We start from the raw sequence: 12,699 nt of genomic DNA on the forward strand, positions 1-12,699 counted from the left end.
TTGGGCAACCTACTGCAGCACCCAATCTTGTGTATATACTCTTTCTTAATCAAATGAAAAGCTAAGCTGTTGTTTTCTCAATATTACTCTGTTTCTCTAAATGGTATTAGAGCCTGGTTTTTGGGCATAGTTCTTTTTTTTTTTTTTTTTTTTTTTTTTTTTTTTTTTCCAAAAATCACAATCTTTTCCTCAATGGCTTCCACCAATGACTCCATCCTCATCCAAAACTCCTAGGATCCTCAACATCCCCTCCTTACAATCAATCTCTTGAATATCACCAAATTATCCTCCACAAACTATCTCACGTGGAGCCTTCAAATCCAATCTCTTCTTGAAGGTTATGATCTTCATCATTTTATTGATGGCACTCAACCTCCACCACCGCCCACTGTCACTGTCAATGATATCTCTGCCCCTAATCCGGCCTACACAACCTAGAAGCGTCAGGATCGAATCATATTTAGTGCTCTCCTTGGCGCCATCTCTATTTCTCTACAACCACTTATTGCCCGCACCACCACCTCCCTTGATGCTTGGCAAACCTTAGCTACCACGTATGCCAAACCGTCTCGTGGTCACATTAAGCAATTGAAAGAAAAATTACAACGGTGTCACAAGGGCTCAAAATCAATTTCTGAATATATGTAAACGATACAGATTCATGCCGATGAACTTGCTTTTCTAGGGAAGCCCGTTGATGATGAGGATCTTATTGATCGGGTTCTTTTGAAGACTTGGTAATGAATACAAATCCATCATTGATGCAGTCAATGCCTGAGATACACCAATTTCTTTTACTGAACTCCATGAGAAACTTCTCAACAAAGAAGCCTCTCTTCAGACCACCCAATCCTCTTCTCTATTTCTACCAGCAACGGCAAATCCCACAGCTTTTCAGAATCGTACAAATTGGCGTTCACCATCCAACATTCCACCCCATCCAGGTCCTAACAATGCACTTTCTCCTCATGCTCAACACCAATCTAAGCCTTATCCGGGTCGTTGTCAAGCATGTGGTATTCAAGGACATACTACCAAAAGGTGCCCGATGTTTCGGCTTGTTACTACTCAACAAATTCCCACATCTCATCCTCAAGGCTCTCCTGGATTTCGCTCCTCCACACCTCGGCAACCACATGCCAATCATGCTACTCTCAACAACAACATTACTCCTACTTGGCTGCTGGATAGTGAAGCATCTCACCATGTTACATTTCACTTGAGCAATCTCTCTCTTCATAGTCCATATCAAGGATCTGATGATGTCATGATTGGCGATGAATCGGTGGGAGCAAACCATTTACAGACATATCAAGGATCTCACCAAACACACCTCCATGGCCGAATCAGTGGGAGCAATACCATTTACAGAGACTCGCTTTTTTCACTCTCTCTGTTATTGGCTGACTGGGTTTTAAATATTCTGCAGAGGTGATTTCATACGGACCCTCTATGCAGGTTCTTCTTTCGGCGAGAATTTTATACGATTTGAACGTTTTTGGACCATGAATCCATTATATAATCAATAGATCCCACCCAAAAAAAAAAATAATAATAATAAGAAAAGGTAATATCTGCATAAAAAAAATGGTAGTAAATATTTTATTCTGAAAAAATTTCAAAGTGAGGATTCTTAACTTGATAAGGTTTACATGTTTGCACACTGCTCGAGAATCAAAGAATTTAGACGTGATAGTATTTTATTATTATTATTATTATTATTATTTTTGGCTTTCATGACATTATATATTGTGTGCATTCAACGATTTTCTATTTTTATTTTTAATTTTAATTTGGGCTATTAGTGAATGAACAACTACATTATTCAGAAATTGACCAAAGACTATTATTACGAAAGAATAATCCTATAAACATTGATTTTTTTTAAAAAAAATATACGTAAAAGATTTCTATTTGATTTTATTTATTTATTTATTTTGGCTAATGGATCTTATAAATTATTTTAATAAAATAAAGTTTTTATTTAGTTATTACTTAATATCGCGAGTTGGATAGGTTTGACATTACATGAGAAAAATAAATTGTATCATCCCATTTCATCGATGAAACTTTAAATGCGTCACTAACCACAGCTAAATCTTAAAAGTTGCAAAACCCATTAGAAAACTCTACTTGATAGGCAAAGGGAATATGTTCTCATTTCTGAAACAAGTAGTCTGCCAGCGCACCTCCTACTAAACTATTCCCAATGCATAATTGAAAACAAACCGAAGCAAACTAGTGAACTAAATTCTAAATTAAACAACCCCAACCAGTCTGAAAACAAATCCATATATCATAAAAACTCAGATGCTTAAAGACCAATGACATTTCCTTGAAATCTAAAATAAAAACCAACATGAACAAGAAAGATAAGGAAAAGTAAGGCAAATAGATATATCCATATGATTTGATGAGGACACAAACAGCACACAAAGATGGACACAATCAAGGTATAGCTCCAATCCTGTTTGCAACCTTTAGAAAATAACGTTCTTATTTAGTTACAATTAAGACAGCGCAGAACTACTTAAGAGACAAGCAACACCACTGGGGCTTCACTTCACTTCAGTTCTCCATGAAACTCAAAAAGTTAGGTGATTCTCATAGAAACTGAGTGAGGTACTCATCCACTGTTGTGTATTTAACATCTGGATAAAGCTCGGAAGCTTCCACTCCAAATGAGGGCTCGATCTCAAAGTTGGTGTGATCCCCACTCACAAATACAGAGTGGAGAATTGCTAATACCTCATTGACTGGAACAGGGGACTCTGCAAAAACAGGGGGGAAAAAAAAAAGAGGAATTTTTAAAGAACTGCCCCAAAAACTAAGAATTTGAATAAAACCAGGACATTGTAAAGCTACAATTTCCTAAAGTGCTAGACAAAACTCACTGACCTTCAATTTTCTTGAGCAGTTCGCCTTCAAGAACATAGGTCTTTTCAAGGGTTTTGCCAATCTTTTTCTCCCACAAAGCCACAACATCATTAAATGAGTAGATGTTAGCAGGAGGCTTGATGTAGAGGATTTTGTTCAAGGTTCTTGGGTCATCCACTGCTCTAATAGTATAGGTACCAATATCTTCTTCCTTGTTAAAAACAGCTGTACAAGAAAATTAAAGAAAAAAATAAACATCAATACCAAAACTTTGCTTCAAAGATGTACAAATAGAGTTGATCAATCATTCTCCAAGCACAAATTTCTAATACCCATCTCTTTTTTTTTTGTCCTTCGAATTACAGAGATCCGATCATGCAAATGAACAACATATAGATACAAAAAAGGAAGAAAATACTAGATTTGAAGGACAAAAGGGTTATACACCTTTCGGGTTTCCATCACCCAAGATCACGACCTTGTCTCTTGGGGGAGCTGTAACTCCAGTCTGACTCAGAGTGGGAAGGAAGTATCCCGCAAAGCAGTTGGATGAGACATAGGTGTAGGGAATCCCCAAGAGACAAGGTCGTGATCTTGGGTGATGGGTTTAATACCTTGACATTGCCGGCTTCTTTAAGACGGGTTTAATACCTTGACATTGCCGGCTTCTATAATAGCATTGATGATCAAACCCTGATCGGCTAACTGACCGTGACCCACCGTCGAAATGACCACGTCGACCTGCTTAATCGCCTTCACCAAGCTCTCTTTGTCGTACAGATCTCCAATCGCAAATTTGACACCCAAAGACTTGAAGTTGTCGATGACAGGAGTCTTGGCTGGGTTTGAGAGAGTGGCCTCTCGCACGAGAGAGACGGTTTCATGTCCGGCCTTCGCGCTTGCCGCCACGATGAACTTTCCGATGTATCCGGTCCCTCCGATGAAGAGGATCTTGCACTTGGAATTGAAAAACATCCTCTATAGGTTTTTTTTTATAATTTTGTTTAAAACATACTCTTTAAAATCTAAACATTTTAGATAAATTTAATACTTTATAATTGCACCTCCAAAAAACAAAAAAAAAAACAAAAAAACTTGATAATTGCCCTTTAATTAAATAAAAAATATTATTTTTTTGCGTAAACCATTCACTAATCCCAGGAGAAATTATTATGTAGGATTGCCTTACCATATCATCTGTAGATGTGGTAGCCCTTCCAATTAATTGATGACAAGTGGTTGGCTTATTAAAGCAATTCCATGCTGTCCATCTATTTTTTTTTTTTTTTTTTTTTTTGCCTACAAACAGTAAAGTTAACAAACGCTAACTTTCATATCTGAAAGGAAAGCAAATTAGTTTTGCCCCAACGCAAAGATGGATAGAATTGCCAAAGGCATTAATTTTCAAGGAAAAGGTTCTTTTGCCAGCCACTTTACAAGATTGGGATCATAGCGAGCAAGAGGGAAAAAAAGTTACAACTATTTGTCTCGGAGATGATTTTTCATCGTTGGAAAATAGCACTGTTTGGTCCTAATAAGACTTGCACATGCCATTATTAGGGATAAGTATTGGTGGGTTTTCCTTTTCTTTTGGTTGGTAATAAGGGTTTAATGGGTTGTAAGGTTGGATTAATAGAGGTGGGTTTGTGGATTCTATCAAGCTTATATCTCCTTCCAGAATAACATCGATTTTTTCGATGGTATCGTGGTTTTGGTGTTCTTGTTTATGGCAATAGACTTTTGTCCAGTAAGGAGAAGAGGAAAGCTTAAGTAACAATTGCCTAAGAAATCCTCAAATGTGGACCCTCTTCATTTGGATCTGTAAAATTTGCTTTCCGAAGTGGTAATCATCTTCTAATGTTGATTGTGTTAACGTTTGTTAACATTCCTGTTAGTAGGCAAATAAAGAAGATTGACAGCATTGAATCGGTTTAATAAACCAACCATCTGTCATCAATTAATTAGAGGGCTTACCACATCTCCAGATGACTGTGGTAAGACTATCGTATTGAATAATCTTTCCAACCAAAGACCCAGACTTAGAACCGACCTAAAACCCATCCATCTGTTACTTGTACAGTTTTATTTCCCAGAATCAGAGTTATCAATTAGACATACACCAACCCCATCATCGTCCATCTTATATCTGCACCTACAATATACACGACATTAGTTGAAGTGATTTATCTATTTCCCTAAACCTACATTTGTGTTTATTAGAGACTTTGATGCAAGCATTATTGTCCTTTCATTCAAATCTAAAAAAGCAAGTTAAGTAGGAAAATATTCCGTGTCTTGGGTTTTATTATGTTTATAGGAAAAGAGCTACGAGACATAAAGAGGCAAAGAAGAGAAAAGAAAGAAGTTTGCTTCCGAAACCTTCCCTCTAACCCAAATGCAGTGTAAAAATTGTCAGGATCCAGATTGTAGTTACGCCAATTTGTTAATATGCAAGTATTTTGCAGAAAAAAGAAATACCATTTATTATTTAAAATACTTTGGTAAAATTGCAACAAGTAATTAGAAAATTGGAAAAGAAACTTCTATTTTCTGGTTTTTTAGGGGGAAAAAAAAAGTCTCATTGACCAGCCTATTTCAATTCTACAACAACTTATTGAAAAGATCAATTAAAAAGTTCTACAATAAGGTATCTAAATACTCACTAACTGTAGTATAATTCACTTCTGGATACAGTTTCGTCCCGTCTACACCACCAGATGCCTCAATGTCAAAGTATGTTTGGTCACCCTTTATGAACACAGTATTAGAGTATCAGTTACATCAGATACGATTTTCTTTATATTCCTGTAATTAGTTGTAATATCTTTGTAATTAGTTGTCATTTCTTGATTCTTGTAATTAATTGTAATTCCCTACTTTTAGGGTAGTTTCCTATTTTTATGTTTTGGGCAATCTACTGCAGCACCCAATCTTGTGTATATATTCATTCTTAATCAAGTGAAAAGCTAAGCTGTTGTTTTCTCAATATTACTCTGTTTCTCTACATGGTATCAGAGCCTGATCTTTGGGCGTAGTTTTTTTTTTTTTTTTTTTCGAAAATCACAATCTTTTCCTCAATGGCTTCCACCAATGACTCCATCCTCATCCAAAACTCCCAGGGTCCTTAACATCCCCTCCTTACAATCAATCTCTCGAATATCACCAAATTATCCTCCACAAACTATCTCACTTGGAGCCTTCAAATCCAATCTCTTCTTGAAGGTTATGATCTTCATCATTTTATTGATGGCACTCAACCTCCACCACCGCCCACTGTCACTGTCAATGATATCTCTTCCCCTAATCTGGCCTACACAACCTAGAAGCGTCAGGATCGAATCATATTTAGTGCTCTCCTTGGTGCCATCTCTATTTCTCTACAACCACTTATTGCCCGCACCACCACCTCCCTTGATGCTTGGCAAACCTTAGCTACCACATATGCCAAACCATCTCGTGGTCACATTAAGCAATTGAAGGAAAAATTACAACGGTGTCACAAGGGCTCAAAATCAATTTTTGAATATATGCAAACGATACAGATTCATGCCGATGAACTTGCTTTTCTAGGGAAGCCCGTTGATGATGAGGATCTTATTGATCGGGTTCTTTTGAAGACTTGGTAATGAATACAAATCCATCATTGATGCAGTCAATGCCTGAGATACACCAATTTCTTTTACTGAACTCCATGAGAAACTTCTCAACAAAGAAGCCTCTCTTCAGACCACCCAATCCTCTTCTCTATTTCTACCAGCAACGGCAAATCCCACAGCTTTTCAGAATCGTACAAATTGGCGTTCACCATCCAACATTCCGCCCCATCCAGGTCCTAACAATGCACTTTCTCCTCATGCTCAACACCAATCTAAGCCTTATCCGGGTCGTTGTCAAGCATGTGGTATTCAAGGACATACTACCAAAAGGTGCCCGATGTTTCGGCTTGTTACTACTCAACAAATTCCCACATCTCATCCTCAAGGCTCTCCTGGATTTCGTTCCTCCACACCTTGGCAACCACATGCCAATCATGCTACTCTCAACAACAACATTACTCCTACTTGGCTGTTGGGTAGTGAAGCATCTCACCATGTTACATCTAACTTGAGCAATCTCTCTCTTCATAGTCCATATCAAGGATCTGATGATGTCATGATTGGCGATGGATCAGCTTTCCACAACACTCATACTGGTTCTACCACCATACCCACTTCCTCTCACTCCTTTACCTTACAAACGTCCTTTGTGTTCCCTCCATGCAAAAGAACTTAATTTCAATTTATCAATTTTGCACTACTAACCATGTTTCTGTTGAATTTTCATCCTCTTCCTTTCAAGTGAAGGATCTAAATACGGGGGCAATCCTTTTGATGGGTGAACCGAAGTATGGCATATATGAGTGGCCGACTTCGGCATATATGAGTGGCCGACTTCATTCTCTTCAGTTTCCTCTCCACCATTGCTTGCCTTTTCCAGTGTCAAGACCACTTCATCCGAGTGGCACTCTTGACTTGGTCATCCATCACTTCCTATTATGAAAAATATTCTTTCTAAGTTTTCTTTACCATTGTCTAGTCCATTATCCTCTTCCACAAATTGTAATGCCTGTTCATGTAACTAAACTCACAAATTCCATTTTCTTCTTCTACTCTAACCTCATCTCATCCTCTTGAACTTCTATTTTCTAATGTATAGACCTCTCTTGTCTCTTCTATTGATGGTTTTAAGTACTATGTTATTTTTGTTGATCATTATACACGGTATATTTGGTATTATCCACTCAAACGAAAATCCCATGTGTATGATGTCTTTGTGTGCTTCAAAGCATTAGTTGAAAACTAATTTAAACATCAGATGGTTAAACTCTATTCGAATAATGGTGGCGAATTTCAAGTCCTTGATAGTTTTCTCTCCACCAATGGAATATCTCATCTTACTACACCACCTCATACACCCGAATACAATGGTCTTTCTGAGCATCGTCATCGCCATATTGTTGAAACTGGTCTCTCTCTTCTCACTCATGCATCTATGCCTATATCTCAATGGACTTATGCCTTTGCCACTGTGGTATACCTCATCAACTGCATGCCCACGCCCACACTACACCTTTCCTCTCCTTTTGAAAAACTCTTTAAGTGCCCACCCAATTACACTAAACTTCGGGTGTTTGGTTGTTTATGTTATCCGTGGTTTCATCCTTATTCTCAACACAAACTTGACTCTTGTTCCACTCCTTGTGTCTTTCTTGATTACTCTTCCAACCAAAGTGCCTATGTTTGTCTTGATCTGTCCACTTCTAAAACGTATGTTTCTCATCATGTCAAATTTCTTGAAACAATTTTTCCATTTATCACTCACCAATCTCATCTATCTCATCCCAACCCAGAAATCAATTCCCAATGGCTTCCGCCAATCCAAATCCTACCCAGTTCACGCGGCTCACTCCATATGCCTCCACTAAGGGACCCTTCGTGTCAATATCCGTCACAACATGTTCCACCGGCAAACTAACCCTCCTCACCCGTTGACCATCGACCCTCTACCCAGCATCTAGAACCCAGTTCGATCAACAGCCATGGAACCACAATCAATCCTTTTCCACCAAATCTCCATACTTCTGAAACTTCATCCTTTCCTGTTTCAAACACAACTCACCCCACCTCTCAAAATACCCATCCCATGACCACTCGAGGGAAAAACGACATTCACAAACCCTCTACCAAGTTGAATCTCACTGCTGCCCTTTCTACACCATCTGATATCGAGCCTCATAATGTTAACCAAGCTCTCAAAGATTCAAAATGGAGACAAGCTATGAATGATGAGTTTGATGCTCTTGTTCGGAATGGAACCTGGGAGCTTGTTCTATTTCATTCTTGGCAAAATCTTGTTGGATGTAAGTGGGTTTTTCGTATTAAACGACTTCCTGATGGTTCTGTTGACAGGTACAAAGCCCGATTAGTTGCCAAAGGCTTTCATCAGCGACCTGGAGTGGATTATCATGAAACCTTTAGTCCGGTTATCAAGCCTACCACCATAAGTGTCAGGACCTGTCCAAGATCCCTCACCGGAACCCTAGATAAGCCCTGATCCTAGAGAAACCTTACCGGACCCTCCAATGGAAAATCCGGTAGAATCTTCCCTAAGGGTTGGACTTATCACAATTCCCTGCACTGAAAACATACTTCTATATATATACCGCCTTATTTCTCCACCTTACTACAATTTAATTCCACAATAGTCAGTACTTCCATAAATTAAATAGGGAATCAGTGCATAATCAATTAAATAATACATCCATCATAGTATACAAAGCGTTAATAAAGTTTTAAGTATGATAATTAATACAATAGAGTAGAAAGAAAATTACATAATAAGAAATGAAGAAAAGAAGACTTCTCGGAGTTCCAGGAACGATCAAACTGTCGCGCTCTTCCTGATCGAACAATGTCTACCACCTGAGCCTAAAGGAACAAAATTTGAAAATATGAAATACTAATCATCTTAGTAAGCGACCCAGTCTACTAACTACTAATAATTAAGAAATTTAGCGATAAATAAATATATAATAATAACTAAATAAATAAATATATATATAAATGGTTTAGTAATAATAGTTGAAAATAATTTTTCTCTCAAAACCCTCACAGCCACTCAGTTAGAAATGTTCCATTTTTAAAACGTTTTCACAAAATCCGATGTTTCATGCCCCAAGATTCAGAAAATAATTAATCAAATAATTTACAAATAAAACACAATAAATTAAGAATCCAAAATTAGAATGGGAATAATAATAGAAATGAAAATAAATTTTTATAACAATTACTAAAAGATTAATAACATATCATCAACAAATAATACAAAGATATCAATGAAACTCATATTAAGACAATTCAGAAAATAATCAAATAATTAGAATAACTCAATTAATTGAACAATTAAGTAAAGGAATCATTTAATCAAAATAAAACACCCATATAAAATAAATGGTAAGAATAAAATAAAATGAAAGCAAATCTAATATATTAGAATTGATTTCAAAATACCAAAACAATTTGAATAATAAATTTGTAAAATCATTTTTATAAAAATTGCGTAACTTTTAAATTTAAATAATTAATAAAACACTGTTAAATACATATTTATTAAAACAGATTTTTAAAAATATTTCATATTTGAAAATCATGTCGTAAAACCCATTTGATGCACACACTATATACCAGTGGCGCCAATGGTACCCACCGTCCCGAGCACTACCAGACAGGAGGTTAAAGAGAGAAACCGATATACGGTTGCGTGGCGTCCCACCACACCGCTGCAAACAGGCGTCCTGGCTATGGTAGGGGATGGCTACGGCCGATATTAACTTGTCAACCCTTAGTCCAATGGCAATCACAGGACAACCCATAAATCACCTGCGCGTTACTCACACCCACTTGCGCGCTAATCATATCCATGTGGCACTAATTATATTCACATATACAGAACACCAGTACGTGTGTGGGGGATTTAAAAACTTGTAAATCATAAAATCAATATTTGTATAAAATATCACAGGATTTATTTTATCCATTTAAACCCATAAATTTTTCACATTTCTTTTTAAATCATCATCATAAATCCATCGCATAAATTCCATCAATTCAAATATACGAATTTTCCAATGGCATAAAGTCAAATCTTTAATATTCGAATATATAAATAATTTTAAAACATAATAATTCAAACCCATATCTTTCTCAAATTCTCAAAAATTAATTTAAATCAACAAATCCTTTAAACCGACATAAACTTCATAGATAATTAAATTCCACAATTCCTCAACATATAATAAATTTAAAATAAATAATTTCCTTCAAATCCATACAATCAATCCATACCAAAGTAATATTAAATCACATAAATTCATATAGTATTAAAATCATACAATTATGCACAATAAATCTAATAATAAACATAACAATAAATTAAGGGAATTAAAACCACAATTCCTTTAAATTCACAAGTATATTTTTGGCACCAAAACACACATTAAAATTATCATAAATTAACAATATAAAATTAAAGAGTAATTTCATTAAATCACCAACGCATAAAACATATTTTCCAAATAATCAATTAACACAAAATATATAATTAATCATCCAAAATAATTTTGAAGGTGGATCACTCACCTCGAGCACACAATCCAACCAAAATCCTTCATAGGATCAATTCTACGGCTCACACGTGCTCCTAGAATAACAATATTACACAGAATCAAATAAATTAAGATTTTATTCGGATAAATAATACCCGATATCTGAGGGAGCTAATGCAAACAGTATCCAAAATTCGCAAATAAGATATCAACAGAAAGCTAAGGGGACGAGGAATACATTACCGATTTGCGTTGGACTCAACTCGACCAGAGGTGGCCGGAAAGTGGACGGAAGCTTTCGATCAAACTTCAACTTGTCGTTCTCCCAAACGGCAAGGAATTGAGCTAAATGGACCTCAAAATTGAGCTCAAGAGGTCCAAAATAGGGGGAATAGGGTATGAGATCAAGCTGGGTTGGCCGGAAAACAACGAAATCATCAGAAAATCAAAATGGGCTGTCGTTGGCTTCAGCTGCCGATCTGAGTGCATCGTCGGTCGGCAGGCCACCAAACTTGGCAGTTGAGCTCGTCGATGACTGGGCTTCACCGGTGGCCGGTGCGTGTGGCAGTCCAATGGCCAGAAAAGATGCAGCAGGGAGAGAGATAGATTGATGGGAAGGAGAAATGAAGAGAGAAGGAGAAGAAGGAAGAAGAAGAAGAAAGGAAGAAGAAGCCCGTGGGGCCATTTTCCCACGTGGGGGAAAAGGAAAAAAAGAAAAAGAAAAAGAAAAGAAAAATAAATAAATATATATATATATATATATAATATTAAAATAATACAGCATAAAAAAAACTTTACAGATCCATAACTTGTAAACCACATATCCATTTCGGGCGTGCTGCTATTCTATGAACTTGTATCAATGAGTACTTCACAACTGTGCATGAGTCAATGCTCAATTTTGGACGAACAAAAAGTCAAATCCGGCATTCCTTGGACAGTTTGGACCTCAACTTCTTTTGCTCATAACTTTCAAACGGTACCTCTGTTTTTAATGTGCTACTAGTTTATGGACTCGGATCGATGGATACTTTGCAACGATACCCTAGTCAAAGAGAAATTCCATCTGGATCAAAAAGTCAAATTTTGATCCCTCTCGGCTAATGACGATCAAATCCTGTCAACCTCAATCAACGTGAAAAAAATTTCAATGTTATTTGGGACGGGATGTAATAATAAGTCTTGTCCTAAGCCTAGTAACTAATAGAGGGTGGCTGTTGCGTTAGTTAGATGTTAATAATGCCTTTCTTCAAGGCCATCTTTCGGAAGATTTCTACATGATCCAACCTCCAGGATTTGTTGATAGCGACAAACCAACACATGTCTGCAAATTAAAGAAGGCTATATATGGACTTAAGCAGGCCCTACGAGCTTGGTACCTTGAACTTTGTCAATTCCTCATTGAATCTGGGTTCACAAACTCTCATGCAGACATTTCTCTCTTCATTCTTCACTCAGGTGACATTACTATATATTTTCTTGTCTATGTGGATGACATTATTATCACAGGTACCAACTTCAATGTTATTCAACACTACATTGACCTTATGGCACATAGATTTTCAATCAAGGATCTTGGTTCCTTGTCGTATTTTGTTGGCATTGAGGTTCTCACCACTTCATCTGGTCTGCTGCTCACTCAACGGCGCTATATCACTGATCTTCTTGCTCAGACAAAA

General features: G+C 36.9%; 1 pseudogene; it reads right to left on the minus strand.

Annotated features, from left to right (window-relative positions):
* Positions 1-2,275: 2,275 nt before the first annotated feature.
* Positions 2,276-3,951, minus strand: LOC132805376 (phenylcoumaran benzylic ether reductase Pyrc5-like; annotated as a pseudogene).
* Positions 3,952-12,699: the final 8,748 nt, after the last annotated feature.

This window comes from Ziziphus jujuba, chromosome 9, assembly GCF_031755915.1.
Source record: "Ziziphus jujuba cultivar Dongzao chromosome 9, ASM3175591v1".
In the NCBI taxonomy this organism is placed as follows: Eukaryota; Viridiplantae; Streptophyta; class Magnoliopsida; order Rosales; family Rhamnaceae; genus Ziziphus; species Ziziphus jujuba.